At 36.5% G+C, this 17832-nt stretch overlaps 1 protein-coding gene across 3 annotated transcripts in view; it reads left to right on the top strand.

Moving 5' to 3' along the window:
* Positions 1-17832, top strand: part of CHM (CHM Rab escort protein) — a 191340-nt gene that overhangs the window by 56959 nt on the left and 116549 nt on the right. The gene's annotated exons all lie outside the window — the stretch shown is intronic.

The raw sequence follows: 17832 nt of genomic DNA on the forward strand, positions 1-17832 counted from the left end.
TGTTTTTGTTTTTTGTTTTTGCAAATATTGAACATTGTTTTCCCTTTTCTGGCATGATAATATTAAAGCAGGATGAAAACTTCCCTCTTAGATTTGCAAATGAACCAACTCTCTAGTCGATGAATAAAATAAAGATATCACTTTAATAGTAATCCAAAATTCTACTTTTTAATTTTGGATTCTAATATTTTAACTCAAAAATACAAAGTAACCTGAACTTCCTGGGCAAAAATGGAGTAATATCAGTAAGAAAAAGGAATAAATTTTAAAAATGTAATCATTACAATTTAGAGGAAGCTATTTTTTATCATTGTGTACAAATAAGTTTGATTTAGGCTACAAGTGACATAGTGCCCAACTAAAAGTGGTTTAAGCAAGTACAAGGATAGGTAGATGGGAGGTGGGAAGGTGAGGAGGTAGGTGGGTCAGTAGGTTGATCATTGAAGAATTTGTTAATGAACACTTTTAAAAAGTTTTTATTTAAATTCCAGTTACTTAACTATAGAAAACAAACAGATGGTTCCCAGAGGGAAGGTAGGTGGTGGTGGGGATTGGTTAAATAGGTGATGGGGATTAAGGAGTGCAATTGTGGTGAGCACCAGGTGGTGTATGGAAGTGTTGAAGTGCTATATTGTACACCTGAAACTAGTATTACACTGTATGTTAACTAACTGGAATTTAAATAAAAACAAAAAAATTTCCAGTTGACATACAGTGTAATATTGGCTTCAGGTGTACAATATAGTGATTCAACAATTCTATACTGAAGTACGCTATCATGGTAAGTGTTCTCTTTAATCCCCATCACCTATTTGACCCATCCTCCCATCCAACTCCCATCTGGTATCCATCAGTTTGTTCTCTATAGTTAAGACACTCTTTATTGGTTTGTCTTTCTTTTTTCTTTTCACTTGCTCATTATTTTGTTTCTTAAATTCCACATGAGTGAAATCATATGGTATTTGTCTTTCTCTGACTGACTTATTTTGCTTAGCATTTTACTCTCTATCTCCATCCATGTTGTTGCAGATGGCAAGATTTCATTCTTTTTTATGGCCGAATAATATTCCATTGTATATCTATACTACATCTTGTTTATCCATTCATCAGCCAGTGAACACTTGGGCTGCTTCCATAATTTGGCTATTGTAAATAATGCTCCTATAAACATAGGGGTGCCTGTATCCTTTTGAATTAGTGTTTTTGTATTTTTGGGTAAATACACAGTAGGGCCATTCTTGGATTGTAGGGCAATTCTATTTTTAACATTTTGAGGAGTCTCCATACTGGTATCCACAGTGGGCACACCAGTTGCATTCCCACCAACAAGGCAAGAGTGTTCCTTTTTCTGCACATCCTCACCAACACTTGTTGCTTCTTGTGTTTTTGATTTTAGTCATTCTGACAGGTGTGAGGTGGTATATCGTAGTTTTGATTTGCATTTCCCTGATGATGACTGATGATGAGCATCTTTTCATGTGTCTGTTAGCCATCTGTATGACTTCTTTGGAGAAATGTCTCTTCATGTCTTCTACCCATTTTTAATTGGATTATTTTTTGGGGGGAGGTGTTGAGTTTTCTAAGTTCTTTGTATATTTTGGATACTGACTGTTTATTGGATATGTCATTTGCAAATATCTTCTCCCACTCTGTAGGTTGTCTTTTAGTCTCATTGATTGTTTACTTTGCTGTGTAGAAGGTTTTTATTTTGCTGTAGTCCAATAGTCTATTTTTGCTTTTGTTTCCCATGCCTCAGGAGACATATCTAGAAAAATGTTGCTGTAGCCATTATCAGGGAAATTACTTTCTGTGCTCTCTTCTAGATTTTTATGGTTTCAAGATTCGCATTAGGTCTTTATTACATTTTGAATTTATTTTCATGTATGGTGAAAAAAGTGGTCCAGTTTCATTTTTTTTCATCTTGCTATCAAGTTTTCCCAGCACCATTTGTTGAAGAGACGGTCTTTTTTCCATTGGATATTCATTCCTCCTTTGTCAAAGATTAATCGATCATGTAATTGTTGGTTTGTTTCTGGATTTTCTATTCTGTTCTTTTGATCTAAGTGTCTATTTTTGTGCCGATACCATACTGTTTTTGAATACTATAGCATTGTAGTATCACTTGAAATCTGGGATTGTGATACTACTAGTTTTATTTTTCTTTGTCAAGATTGCTTTGGCTATTTGGGCTTTTTTTGTGGTTCCATACAAATTTTAGGATTGTTTGTTCTAGTTCTGTGAAAAATGCTGTTTCTCTTTAGACAGGGATTGCATTAAATCTGTAGATTGATTTGGGTAGTACAGAATTTATTTTTTATTATGTTAGTGTATAGTACATCATTAGTTCTTGATGTAGTGTTCCATGATTCATTGTTTACGTATAACACCCAGTGCTCCATGAAACACGTACCCTCCTTAATACCCATCACCAGCCTAACCCATCCCTGTACCCTCCTCCCCTCTAAAACCCTCAATTTGTTTCTGGGAGTCCATAGTCTCATGGTTCGTCTCCCCCTCTGATTTCCCCCCTTCATTTTTCCCTTCTTCTCCTAATGTCCTCCATGCTGTTCCTTATGTCCCACAAGTAAGTGAAACCATATGATAATTGACTTTCTCTGCTTGACTTATTTCACTTAGCATAATCTCCTCCAGTTCCATCCATGTCAGTGCAAATGGTGGGTATTCATCCTTTCTGATGGCTGAGTAATATTCCATTGTATATGGACCACATCTTCTTTATCCATTCGTCTGTTGAAGGGCATCTCGGCTCCTTCCACAGTTTGGCTATTGTGGACATTGCTGCTATGAACATTGGCGTGCATGTGGCCCTTCTTTTCACTACATCTGTGTCTTTGGGATAAATGTCGAGTAGTACAATTGCTGGGTCATAGGGTAACTCTATTTTTAAATTTTTGAGGACCCTCCACACTGTTTTCCAAAGTGGCTGTACCAACTTGCATTCCCACCAACAGTGTAAGAGGGTTCCCCTTTCTCTACAACTTCTCGAACATTTGTTGTTTCTTGCCTTGTCAATTTTTGCCATTCTAACTGGTGTAAAGTGGTATATCAGTGTGGCTTTGATTTGAATTTTGTTCCATTGATCAATGTGTCTGTTTTTGTGCCAGTACCATGCTGTCTTGGTGATCACAGCTTTGTAATATAGCTTGAAATCAGGCAATGTGATGCCCCCAGCTTTGTTTCTCTTTTTCAACATTTCCTTGGCAATTTGGGGTCTTTTCTGGTTTCATACAAATTTTAGGATTGTTTGTTCCAGCATTTTGAAAAATGCCATTGGTATTTTGATTGGGATGGCATTGAAAGTATAGATTGCTCTGAGCAGCATAGACATTTTAACAGAATTTTTAACAATATTTGTTCTTTCATTCCATGAGTATGGAATATCTTTCCGTTTCTTTGTGTTCTATTGAATTCCTTTCATCAGTGTTTTATAGTTTTCAGAGTACAGGTCTTTCACTTTATTGATTAAGTTTATTCCTACATATTTTATTGTTTTTGGTACAATTGTAAGGGGGATTGTTTTCTTAATTTCACTTTCTGCTGCTTCATCGTTATTATTTTGCTTCATTACTACTGTAAAGGAATGCAGATTTCTGTACATTGATTTTGTATCTGCAACTTTATTTATCAGTTCTAGTAGTATTTTGATGGAGTCTTTAGTATTTTATTTGTATACCATCATGTCATCTGCAAATAGTGGCAGTTTTACTTCTTTCTTACCAATTTCAATGCCTTTTATTTCTTTTTATTGTCTGCTGTGGCTAGGGCTTCCAGTACTATATTCAATAAAAGTGGTGAGAGTGGACATCCTTGTCTTGTTCCTGATCTTATAGGAATACCTCTCAATTTTTCACCATTGGGTATGATCTTAGCTGTGGGGTTTTCTTTTTTTTTTATTTTATTATGTTATGTTAATCACCATACATTACATCATTATTTTTTGATGTAGTGTTCCATGATTCATTGTTTGCGTATAACACCATTCAGTACATGCCCTCTTTAATACCCATCACCAGGCTAACCCATCCCCCCACCTCTCTCCCCTCTAGAACCCTCAGGTTGTTTCTCAGAGTCCATAGTCTCTCATGGTTTGTCTCCCCCTCCGATTTACTCCCCTTCATTTTTCCCATCCTGTTATCTTTTTTTTTTTTTTTAACATATAATGTATTGTTTGTTTCAGAGGTACAGGTCTGTAATTCAGCAGTCTTACACAATTCACAGCGCTCACTGTAACACATACCCTCCCCAATGTCTATCACCCAGCCACCCCATCCCTCCCACCCCCCACCACTCCAGCAGCTGTGGGGTTTTCATATAAGGCCTTTATTCTGTTGAGGTATGTTCCCTCTAGACCACTTTGTTTAGGGTTTTTATCATGAATGGATGTTGTACTTTGTCAAGTGCTTTTTCCGCATCTCTTGAAATGATCATATGGTTTTTATTCTTCCTGTTATTGATGTGATGATGTATCACATTGATTGGTTTGTGAATATTGTACCACCCTTACATCTCAGGAATAAATCCCACTTTATTGTAGTGTATGATTTTTTTTAATGTATTGTTGGATTTGGTTTGCTAGTATGTTATTGAGGATTTTTGTATCTGTGTTCATCAGAGATATTGGCCTGAAGTTCTCTTTTTTTTGTGGTGTCTTTATCTGGTTTTGGTGTTAGGGTGATACTGTCCTCAGAGACTGAATTTGGAAGTTTTCCTTCCTCTTCTGTTTTTTTAGAATACTTTCAGAAGAAAAGGTATTAACTTTTCTTTAAATATTTGGTAGAATTCACCCGTGAAGCCATCTGGCCTTGGACTTTTGTTTGTTGGTAGTTTTTTGATTACTATTTGAATTTCATTGGTGGTAATCTGGTTAAATTTTTTATTTCTTCCTGCTTCAGTTTTGGTAGTTTATGTTCGTTAGAATTATCCATTTCTTCTAGGTTTTTCAGTTTGTTGACATATAATGTTTTAGAATATTCTCTTACAGTTGTTTGTATTTCTGTGATGTTGGTTATTTCTCCTCTGTCATTTGTGATTTTATTTGGGTCCTTTCTCTTTTCTTTTTGATAAGTCAGCTAAAGGTTTATCAGTTGTATTAATTTTTTCAAAGAACCTACTCCTGGTTTCATTGATATGTTGTATTGCCTTTTTTAGTTCCTATATCATTTTTGCTGCTCTAATCTTTATTACTTTCTTCCTTATGCTGGCTTTAGGTTTCATTGTTGTTGTTTTTTTTTTCCTAGCTCCTTTAGATGTAAGGTTGGGTTGTTCATTTGAGACTTTTCTTGCTTCTTGAGGTAGGCCTGTGTTGCTATATACTTCCCTCTTAGAATTGCTTTTGCTGCACCCAAAAGACTTCGGACTGTTGTGGTTTCATTTTCATATGTTTCCATGTATATTTTTTAAAGATTTATTTATTCGAGAGAGAGACAGCATGGGAGAGCAAGCACGAGTAGGGGGTAAGGGCAGAGGTAGAGGGAGAAACAGGCTCACCACTGAGCAGGAGCCTGATGCAGGGCTCGATCCCAGGACCCCGGGATCATGACCCAAGCTGAAGGTAGACGCCCAACGGACTAAGCCACCCAGGTACCCCTGTTTCCATGTATTTTTTTATTTCTTCTTTGATTTCCTAGTTGACCCATTCATTGTTTAGGACCGTGTTGTTTAACTTCCATGTATTTGTGGTCTTTCCAGATTTTTGTCTTGCACTTAATTTCTAGTTTCATAGCTTTGTGTTCAGAAAAGGTGCATGATAGGACTTCAGTGTTTTTGTATTTAAGACTTGTGTTATGGCCTAATATGTGATCTGTTATGGAGAATGTTCCATGGTGCTTGAAAAGAATGTGATTCTGTTTTAGGATGGAATGATGTGAATATATCTGTTAAATCCATCTGGTGTAGCATGTCATTCAAAGCCATTGTTTCCTTGTTGATTGTCTGTTTAGATGATGAATCTCATCGATGTAAGTGGGGTGTTTTAAGTCCCCTACTATTATCGTATTATTATCAGTTTCTTTATGTTTGTTATTAACTCTTTTGTCTATTTGGGTGTTCCCATGTTGGGCGCATAAACATTTACAATTCTTATATCCTCTTGTTGGATTGTCTCTTTTTTAATTATATAGTATCCTTTGTCTTTTGTTACAGTCTTTGTTTTAAAGTCTATTTTGTCCAACATAAGTGTTGCTATCCTGGCTTTCTCTTGACATTCATTTGCATAATTGTTTCTCCATCCCCTCTCTTTTAATGTGCAGGTAAATGAGTCTTTTGTAGGTAGCATATAGGTGGGTCTTGTTTTTTTTTTTTATGTACTCTGTCACCGTATGTCTTGATTGGAGCTTTTAGTTCATTTACATCCAAAGTAATTATTGATATGTATTTATTGCCATTTTGTTACTTGTTTTTGTATTTTTTCTCATTAATCGAGCATCTTAATCACATTAGAGCTTTGGAGTAGCTGTTCTGCACTTCTCTTAGTTTGCTGTCTAGAGTTTCAAAGTGGTTGCCAAAATTCTAAACAGATTTTCATGCAGCAAAGACCTCCAAACATGATAGGAAGGAGGAGAGTTTTCCTAACATATGTATCCCTTTTATCTTTTTTAAAGATTTAATTTGTTTACTTGAGAGAAAGTGAGAGAGAAAGAGAAAGAGAGCACAGGGGTAGAGGGTGAAGCAGACTCCCCATTGAGCAGAGAGCCCCATATGGGACTCCATCCCAGGACCCTGAGATCATGACCTTAGCTGAAGGCAGATGCTTAACTGAGCCACCAGGTGCCCCATATGTATCCCCTTTTTTTTATTATTATACTACAGAGTCTTCATCAGGAGCTCCCAGCACACTCTCCCTTGTCTCATTGGCTAAAACTGGATAACCAGCTCACTCCTAAATCAAGTCAGCAGCAAAGGGATGTAAATTGCTATAATTGGCTTTAATCAGCCATGATCCTTTCCCTAGTTCTGGAATTGCATTTCTTGTGTCAGGGAGGAAGAGACTAATGGTTGCTGTGTAGACAACCAGCAGTACTTGCAGTACATCATCTTACGAAATTTTGTTCCTGGAAAAATGTGACAAGAGGTTAGTATTTCAGCTATATTCCATAACGTGTGTTAATATTTGAAGTTGGTAAGAGTAGAGAAAAAGATACACCAATATATTTTATTGTAGCAATTCAAAATTGAATACGGTGGTTTTTTATATTGCTAATATCTGGAACAGTAACTTTTGGATAGTCTGATTTTTGTAACTGTTATGGGTATCCATTAAACATTTATTTGCAGGAATAAACAGCTGGGTAGCAGTTTAACATATACTGTGCAAATCAGAAATGCTTGGCCTTAGAACAAAGCACATACAACTAAGTAAAAATACAATTTTTGCAACAACGTATAGTGTGGTGAAAAAGATGCAAATGGTTGAAAAATGAATATGTTAAAACCTGTGTTGAATAAATTAACCAGTTGGCAATTTTTTATTTGACTCATCTCAAACTGTGAATAAATAAGATGCATTCACTTTGAGGTATTACTTTGTTAATATAATTTATTGATAAGCAATACTAGATAATACCTGAATTTATACCCCCAGATTCTTAAGATTATATATATATATATATCTTGGCAGTTAGTATAAAAAGCATTAGACAAAGTAGTATTCATCAGTTGCAGGTAGGTAAAATTATCTCAGTATTGTTATACTGTATTGTAAATGTCTTTGAAATTCAAATTGGCACTATAAATGATATTAGGTTTCATTTGTGAAATCTTTTTTTTTTCTTTTTAAAGATTTTATTTATTTATTTGACAGAGAGATAGACGGAAGAGCACAAGCAGAGGGAGTGGCAGAGGGAGAGGGAGAAGCAGGCTCTGCACTGAGCAGGGAACCCGATGCGGGACTCGATCCCAGGACCCTGAGATCATGACCTGAGCCGAACGCAGACGCTTAACCATCTGAGCCACCCAGGCGCCCTGAAATCTTCTTTGATATTGAAAAGTTTTATGAGAACTAATGAGGCAGATTTTTTCTTTATATGTTAAAATCATGATAGCATTGTTGAACTCATAGTTTCCATTGAGAGCTTATAATCAGCCATATTCATTAACAACTTGCAAATGTGTTTTTATATTTTTCAAATACTTTAAAATTTATAAATTTGAGTTTTTAATTTATTCTGAATTTTTCTTCAAAAGGTTGAATTATCTATTTTAAGAAATTCTTTTACCACAATATGAAGTTTTAAATTTGAGGAAAGATAAGTTCATTTTGATGAAGAGAATTTTGCTTACTAGTGCAGTAAATGGAGTTTTGGGAATTTTCTGGTGTCTTTATAGCTTCTAGTTAAGTATTAAATTTAACCTTAGCCAAAGTCCAAAAATGTTGTTACTAGAAACTAAGGACAATCTTGTGTTTTTATTGCATGTTTTCCATAGTGCTAGGGATTTCACAAAATGATGTTGAGAAGAGTAAGACTTATTAATTTATGGTTGTAGGACAGATACACAAAGAATAATTTCTTTTCTTATACTTACTTATAATTATTTTGTCATGTTTTCCAGACTGTTCAGCATTAATACATTTCATTCACTGTAGAAAGCCCCTTTTCTCAGAATGTAATAGAGAGCCACTGACTAGATCAGTTTCTGTGTTCAGTTTCCATGGTGTCATTATCAAGGTCTATAATAAGTTGCCATATTTTGTCTTATCTGTAAAATGCAGTTGATTATCATGTCATTCCTTAATTTGTAGTTGTGGGACTTCTGAAAGTTGTCACCTTAGATCCCTCATGGAGCACACTTCGGTTTATTTGCTTTTTAAAATAATGAAAGTGTAGAGCATGAATAATTCTGTAGAAAATATACAAATCACATGTCATATTATTGCTCTTTATTTTTAATGTTGCTAATGACAATGGTATCGTGGGGTAGTGTGGCCAAAGAGCTTTCAATGTGTGATCTCAAAAAACCTGGGTACGTGGGGCGCCTGGGTGGCTCAGTTGGTTAAGCGACCGCCTTCGGCTCAGGTCATGATCCTGGAGTCCTTGGATCGAGTCCCGCATCGGGCTCCCTGCTCGGCAGGGAGTCTGCTTCTCCCTCTGACCCTCCCCCCTCTCATGTGCTTTCTCTCTCATTCTCTCTCTCTCAAATAAATAAATAAAATCTTTAAAAAAAAAAAAACAAAAAACCTGGGTACGTGTATTTTGAGTTGTTTGTTGACCTTTGTGAAGTTTAGCGGTATCTTATGTTTGATTAGTCTTTTGGAGTTTATAAAATACCTTGCATATATGTTAGCTCATTTATGGTACAACAGCCTCATGAAAGGTAAGGAAAGTGGACTGATTCCCATTTTATAGATGAATCTGAGAGATTAAGTGACCTGCTAATTAATGCGTCTAGGTCTAGAACTTTTCCCGCTTTACTTTCCTAGATCTAAAAGGTAGGATTAGATCATTAATGATATTAAGTTTTATTTTCATTATATTAAATTAAAATTATTGGATTATAACAGTAAAGATCTTGCCATTTTATTTCTTTTTTTGGGGACTGTAAATATTCTTTATTTTTTCCAAGTTTTTATTTAAATTCCGGTTAACATACACATTAGTTTCAGATGTAGAATTTAGTGATTCAACACTTATATATAACACCTGGTGCTCATCACAAATGCCCTCCTTAATCCCAATCACCTATTTAAGTGCCCCCTCCCAACCCTCCCTCACCCCCCATCCCCACCCACCTCCCCTCTGGTAACTATCAGCTTGTCATCTATAGTTAGGAGTCTGTTTCTTGGTTTTCTTCTTTTTCTTCCCCCCTCTATGTTTGTGTCTTTTATTTCTTACATTCCACATATGAGTGAAATCATGTGGTGTTTGTCTTTTTCTGTCTTATTTCGCTTAGTGTAATAGTAATGAGCTTCATCCATGTTGCAAATGGCAAGATTTCATTCTTTTTTATGGCTGAGTAGTATTCCTATATCGTATATATATCTCACATCTTTTTCGATTTATCAGTCAATGGACATTGGGGCTCTTTCCATAATTTGGCTATTGTTGATAGTGCTGCTATAAACATCAGGGTGCATATATCCCTTTGAGATAATATTTTTGTATTCTTTGGGTAAATACCCTGTGGTGCAATTGCTGGATTGTACAGTGCTACTTTTAATGTTTTGAGGAACCTCTATACTGTTTTCCAGAGTGGCTGCACTAGTTTGCATTCCCCTCAACAGTGTAAGAGGGTTCCCCTTTCTCCACATCCTCGCCAAGACCTTTTGTTTCCTGTGTTGTTAATTTTATCCATTCTGACTGGTGTGAGGTAATATCTCATTGTAGTTTTGATTTGTATTTCCCTGATGATCAGTGATGTTGAGCATCTTTTCATGTGTCTGCTGATGTCTGTTCATGTCTTTTGCCCATTTTTTAACTGGATTATTTGTTTTTTGGGTGTGGAGTTTGACAAGTTCTTTATAGATTTTGGATACTAACCCTTCATCAGATACATCATTTGAGGATGTCTTCTCCAATTTTGTAGGTTGCCTTTTAGTTTTGTTGATTATTTCCTTCACTGTGCAGAAACTTTTTATTTTGATGAAGTCCCAATAGTTTATTTTTGCTGTTATTTCCCTTGCCTCAGGAGACATATCTAGTAAGAAGTTGCTACAGCCAATGTCAAAGAGGTTGCTGCCTGTGTTCTCCTCTAGGATTTTGAGGGTTTCCTGTGTCACATTTAGCTCTTTTCATCATTCTGTGTCTGTTTTTGTGTATAGTATAAGTAAGTGGTCCAGTTTCATTTTTTGCATGTTGCTCTCCGGTTTTCCCAACAACATTTGTTGAAGAGACTGTCTTTTACCCATTGGATATTCTTTCCTGCTTTGTTGAAGATTAATTGACCATATAGTGGTGGGTACATTTCTGGGTTTTCTGTTCTGTTGATCTATGTATCTATTTTTGTGACAGTATTATACTGTCTTGATCACTATAGCTTTGTAATGATATAACTTAAGGTCTTGAATTGTGATGTTTCCAGCTTTGCTTTTCTTTTTGAAGATTGCTTTTTGCTATTTGGGGTATTTTGTGGTTCCATACAAATTTTATAATTCTTTGTTCTAGTTCTGTGAAAAATGCTGCTGTTATTCTGATAAAGATTGCATGAAGACTGTAGGTTGCTTTGGGCAGTATAGACATTTTAACAATATTTTTCTTCCAATCCATGAGCTTGCAGTGTATTTCCATTTCTTTGTGTCATCTTCAGTTTCTTTCATAAGTGTTCTAGTTCAGAGTATAGATCTTTTACCTCTTTGGATAGGTTTATTCCTAGGTATCTTACAATTTTTGGAGCAATGGGATTGATTCCTTGATTTCTCTTTCTGCTGCTTCATTATTGGTGTATAGGTATGCACCACATTTCTGTGTGTTGGTTTTCTATCCTGTGACTTTACTGAATTCATGTATCAGTCCTTGCAATTTTTTGGTGCAGTCTTTGGGGTTTCTGTATAGAGTGTCATGTCATCTGCAAATAGTGAAAGTTTAACTTCTTCCTTGCCAATTTGGATGCCTTTTATTTCTTTGTATTGTCTGATTGCTGTGGCTAGGACTTCCAGTACTATGTGAAATAATTGTGGTAAGAGTGGACATCCCTATCTTGTCCATGACCATAAAGGAAAAACCTCTTAGTTTTTCCCCATTGAGAATGATATTAGGTGTGGATTTTTCATATATGACCTTTATTATGTTGAGGTATGTTCCCTCTAACCCTACTTTGTTGAGGGTTTTTTTTTTTTTTATATAATGAATGTATGTTGTACTCTGTCAGATGCTTTTTCTATATCTTTTCAAAGGATCGTATGGTTCTTATCCTTTTTTTAAATTAATGTGGTAAATCATGTTGATTGACTTCCAAATTTTGAGCCATCCTTGTGGCCCAGAAATAAATCCCACTTGATCATGGTGAATGATTCTTTTAATGTACTATTGGATTCAATTTGCTCATATTCTGTTGAGAAATTTTGCATCCATGTTCATCAGGGATATCTGCCTGTAGTTGTCTTTTTTAGTGGAGTCTTTGGTCCTGGAATCAAGGTAATGCTGGCTTCATAGAATGAATTTGGAAGTTTTCCTTCCTCTTCTGTTTTTTTAGAATACTTTCAGAAGAAAAGGTGTTAACTCTTCTTTAAATGTTTGGTTGAACTCCCCTGAGAGGCCATCTGGCCTTGGACTTTTCTTTGTTGGGAGATTTTTGATTACTGTTTCAGCTTCTTTGGTGGTTCTGGGTCTGTCCAAGTTCTCTGTTTCTTCCAGCTTCAGTTTTGGTAGGATGTATGTTTCTAGGAATTTATCCATTGCTTCCAAGTTGTCCAATTTGTTGGCATATCATTTTTAATAATACCTTCTGATACTTTCATAATATTATCTCATAATTTGTATTTCTGTGGTGTTGGTTGTTATTTCTCCTCTCTCATTTCTGATTTTATTTATTTGGATCCTTTCTCTTTTCTTTTTCATAAGTCTGGCTAGGGGTTTATCACTTTTAATCATTCTTTCAAGGAACCAACTCCTAGTTTCATTGATCTGTTCTATTTTTTTTTTTTTTTTTAGTTTCTATATCATTTATTCCTGCTCTAATTTTTATTATTTCCTTTCCTCTGCTGGCTTTAGGCTTCATTTATATTTCTTTGTCTAGCTCTTTCAGGTGTAAGGTTAGGTTGTTTATTTGAGATTTTTCTCTCTTGGATTGTCGTGTTTTCATTTTAATTTGTTGCCATGTATTTTTTTTTTATTCTTTAATTTCCTGGTTGACCCATTCATTCTTCTTTTTTTTTTTTTTTTTTTTGATTTATTTATTCACTTTAGAGAGAGAGAGAAGGAGAGCATGAGCAGGAGGGGCAGAGGGAGATGAAGAGAAAATCTCAAGCAGACTCAGCACAGAGCCCAACACGGGGCTCAGTCTCACGACCCTGAGATCATGATCTGAGCTAAAACCAAGAGTCACACGCTTCACTGACTGTGCCACGAAGGCACCCCAGATCCATTCATATTTTAGTAGCATATTGTTTTGCCTATATGTATTTGTGGTCTTACCAAATTTTTTCTTGTGCTTGACTTCAAGTTTCATAGCAAGTGGTCAGAAAAGATGCATGGTATGATCACAGTCTTTTTGTAGTTGTTGAAGTCTGAGTTGTGACCTAGTATGTGATCTGTTCTTGAGAATGTCACATATGCACTCGAGAAGAATGGGTATTCTGCTGCTTTAGGATGAAGTGTTCTGACTATATCTGTGAAGTCCATCTGGTCCAGTATGGCATTCAAAGCCATTGTTTCCTCATTGATTTCCTGCCTAGATGATATGTCCGTTGATGTAAGTGGGGTGTTAAAGTCCTGTAGTATTACTGTATTAATATCAATGAGTTTCTTCATGTTTTTTATTAATTGTTTTGTACATTTGGGTACCTCCCCATATTGGGGGTATAAATATTTACAGTTGTTAGATCTTCCTGTTGGATAGTCCCCTTTATTATGATATAGTACCCTTCTTCATCTCTTATTATAGTCTTTGGTTTAAAATCTAGTTTGTTTAATATAAGTATTGCTATTCTGGCTTCCTTTTTTTTTTAATTCTTATGTTAATCCCCATACATTACATCATTAGTTTTAGATGAAGTGTTACATGATTCATTGTTTGTGCATAACACCCAGTGCAACATGCAGAATGTGCCCTCCTCAATACCCACCACCAGGCTAACCCATCCTCCCACCCCCCTCCCCTCTAGAACCCTGTTTGTTTTTCAGAGTCCATCGTCTCTCATGGTTCGTCTACCCCTCCGATTTCCCCCACTTCATTCTTCCCCTCCCGCTACCTTCTTCTTCTTCTTCTTTTTTTTTTTTCTTAACATATATTGCATTATTTGTTTCAGAGGTACAGTCTGGCTTCCTTTTGATGTCTGTTTGCATGATAAATGTTTATCCATCCCCTAATGTTCAATGTGCAGGTGTCATTAGGTCTAAAATGAGTCTCTTGTAGGCAGCATTTAGATGAGTCTTGTTTTGTTATCCATTTTGCCATCCTGTGTCTTTTGATTGGAGCATTTAGTCCATTTGCATTCAGAACTGTTGATAGCTATGTATATATTGCCATTTTATTACTTGTTTTGTCGTGTCTGGAGATTTTCTCTGTTCCTTTCTTCTCTTTGTCACTTTTGTTCTTTTCTTTCCACTCAGATAGTCACCTTTAGTATTTCTTGCAGGGCTGGTTTAGTGATCACAAACTCCTTTAGTTTTGTTTTCTCTGGGAAACTCTTCATCTCTCCTTCTCTTCTGTATGATAGTCTTGGTGGATAGAGATTCTTGGCTGCTGATTTTTCCCATTCAGCACTTTGATTATATCATGACACTGTTCTGACTTACTAAGTTTCTGTGGAGAGATCTGCAGCTAGTCTTATGGGTCTTCCTTTGTAAGCTCAGTACTTCTTTTGTCTTGCTGCTTTTAGGATTTTTTTCTTTATAGCTATATTTTGCAAATTTAATTATAATAAATCTTGGTATTGGCCCACTTTTGTGGATTTTGATGGGAGTCCTCTGTGCTTCAGGATCTGGATGTCTGTTTCCTTCCCCAGATTAGGGAATCTTTCAGCTATTATTTCCTCAAATAAATTTTCTGCGCCCTTTTCTCTCTCTTCCTGTTCTCGGACTTGTATAGTACGAATGTTCTTTCGTTTGATGGAGTCACTGAGTTCCCTGAATCTATTCTCCTGATCCATAATTCTTCTTTCTCTCTTTTGCGGCTTTGTATTTGTCTGTTATTTTACCTTCTATATCACTTATCTGTTCCTCTGCTTCTTTCATCCTTGTGTTCATTGTATCCAGTCTGTTTCAGATCTTTTCTATAGCAGTTTACATTTCTGTTTTGTGTGTTTTTTTTTAACTCTTTTATCTCTCTGGTAAGGGCCTCCCTGAAGTCTTCCATTCTTTTCTCAAGTCCAGTCATTATCCTTATGATTGTTGCTTTCAGTTCTCCATTCAGGCATGTTATTTATATCTGTTTCAGTTAGATCTCTGGCTGTGACCTTATCTTGTTGTTTCATTTGGGATGAATTCCTCCATCTTGGCATTTTGCCTAAGTGTCTGGCTTTGTTAGAAAATCTTGTTCCGTTTCCTGCTTTTGAGTGTATTGGCTTTATGAAGAAGAGGTCATATAGTACCCAGGGCCTCGTGCTTCAGGGCATGTGTCTGGTGCATGCTCATCCATTCTGCTGCTTGTTTTGGCTGCTGTGTCCTTCAGGCCAGTTATCTGCAGAGTCTATCCTTGCCTTCATTGGGCAGTGTTTGGTCCTTGGGCAGAGTGCAGTGAATTTAACTAGGTGTACTCCGGTCTACTTGTTAAATGAGACCCAATACTACTTCCACTAGACCTGAATCTTTGCATAACTCTCTGGTCAGGAGATGTTCTGGCTGGTTTTCTGGGGAAGGGTCCTGTCAAGCTAGGACTGAGTCAAACTTGACAAAGAAGTTCAGTAGGGGTAGAGTGCAGGGGTGTTGGACCTGGTATAAGCCAGTTAGGCAGCCAGTGTAGGTGCTCTGGTGTTTATAGCAGTTGGTTCTTTTTTTATGCTGAGGGGTGGGGAAGGGAAATGGAGCCAGGCAGCTCCATTGTCCCTGGAGAGGGTTCTCAGTGCTTGTTGTTCTCAGGAACTCAGTTTGAGAAGAGGGAATTATCTCCCCACTGTGTGTCCCAGGTGTTCTTTAGATGACTGTCCGCCCCCAGGTGGTTTGCCTGCCTTCTCTCCAGGATCAGTGCAGTTTTCTCTCCAGGCTCTATCCCAGCCATGCTGTGGATCTCTAAAACTCTAGTCTTCAATCCCTGCTGGTTGCAAAAACTCAAAAAACTCTGCCCCTTTTGTTTTCCCAGCCAATGGAATGTGTTCCCCTGTATGCTTCTCTCTCCCTTGCCTTTCTCCCAGACCAGGGCTCCCTCCCCTCCACAGCATGAGAGATCTGTTTTTCCCCCAAAGCATGTTTCTGCACTTCCTGCCTTCCTCCATGTGACCTCTTCTCTCCCTCTAGTTGTGTAGTTTGTTCTGTCGGTCCTCAGGTTGATTTCTTGGGTATTCAGAATGATCTGATAGTTATCTAGTTGTTTTCAAGGGTGAAGAGCTTAGGATCCTTCTATTCCACCATCTTAGCTCTTCTCCCCAGCACTTTTTTTTTTTTTGACATTTAAGTTATGTTACTCTTTCATTGTACCTCTTTTATTATAGTGTTTATTGTATTAATTGTAATAAGACATTTTAAAAATACACTTAAAAGTGTACTCAGACTTACTTATAATTTATTGCTTTTTCCTGGCCTCCTATCTTGTGTTTTCTGCAGATTCAGTTTGTTTCGTGTTTACACACACACACACACACCCTTGGCATGTAGAAACCATTTATTCTTCAATAATTTATTAGCACGTCTGTAGAGCAGTGCAGGAGGTGCTGTGAGGGACACATAAGTAGAGATGTTCTGGTCTTCCCTCAAGGGAATTAAAGTCTACTTCAGAAGATAAAGTATATCCTGGACAACCAAAGGACTATTAAAAGGAACTGATAAATAAATGCAAGGTAAACTGCATGTGTGTATTTTGGGGACATGAAGTAATAGAATGATACGTATGGTTGGTTTAAGGAAGTTTTTTGGGGAAATATTTAAAATTTTTCTTACAGTGGATAGATTGTTAAAGTACGTGCTTATTTTTGAGAATAGGAGAATTACGATATTATGGGGAGTGGGATGAATAACCCAGGAGACACAAATGATATGGTCCAAAACATGGAGATTGGAGTTAATAGATTCAGAGAGATGCTATGTCTGAAAACAAGAGCAGTAAGACCAGAAAATAGTTGATAAAGAAGGTGATATGGGTTAGAGGCAGGAAGAAGACTTTATGGGGTAGGGCTTAGAGACCATACAAGGAAGAGCTGCTATAAGTTCTTGAGCAATCAGTTAGCAGGTGTTTACTTCCCAAGGCCTATCATTGGCATTTTTAGTGTTGCACAGTAGGACAACTCAATGAAATGTAGGTTCTGTGGAGGATAAACCATGAAAGTGAATGCATAATGTGGGTAGATTGAACAGGAGCCTGTTTTATCAGTAGTAACTTTGGAATTGGGACTTCCAGTAGAGTAATAGACACTAAAACAAAATAAAGCAGGAAAGAAAAGAAAAAGATCCTCTTAGATACCACATTGTGATAAGCCAACTTAAACTTTATGGCAACTTTTTCTAGCTCTGTCCCATCATCAAAAATAATAATCTTTCATAACTACCATTGTTGAACATTTACTGTGTGCTAGGCACTGTGATAGGTTCTTTGCACATGACACCATGAAGACTAAACTGTTAATCTTCAAAACAACCTTGTGAGGTAGATGCTATTATCCATATGCTATAGATGGATAATTTAGATCAGAGAGGATAAATAACTTGTGTAAGTTCACAGAGTTACCTAATTACAGGGTCAGGATTTGAACATTGTCCTGTTTATTCTGAAGCCTGTGCTCATAAGCACTTTTGATTTGTTTCTAAAATACAATTCCCTTGATGACATTAAATTCTCAAAAGTGTACATATGACAGACCCTACTAAACTCTGAAATCTTTATGTGTATTTTTCAAATATTAATTATGTTTTATATTGTATTGGAACTTTAACAGATGGATGTTTAGTGTGTGGTTCATATAAGGCAAAATGTATACTGAACTTGATAATATAAATGGGGTAAAGAAATAAAAATCGCCATTAAAATAATATAAAAATGTAGCCAGTACAATATTCAAAAGTGTGTTGTTAT

Source organism: Leptonychotes weddellii, chromosome X (genome assembly GCF_054177405.1).
Source record: "Leptonychotes weddellii isolate Sample4059 chromosome X, ASM5417740v2, whole genome shotgun sequence".
Classification (NCBI taxonomy): domain Eukaryota; kingdom Metazoa; phylum Chordata; class Mammalia; order Carnivora; family Phocidae; genus Leptonychotes; species Leptonychotes weddellii.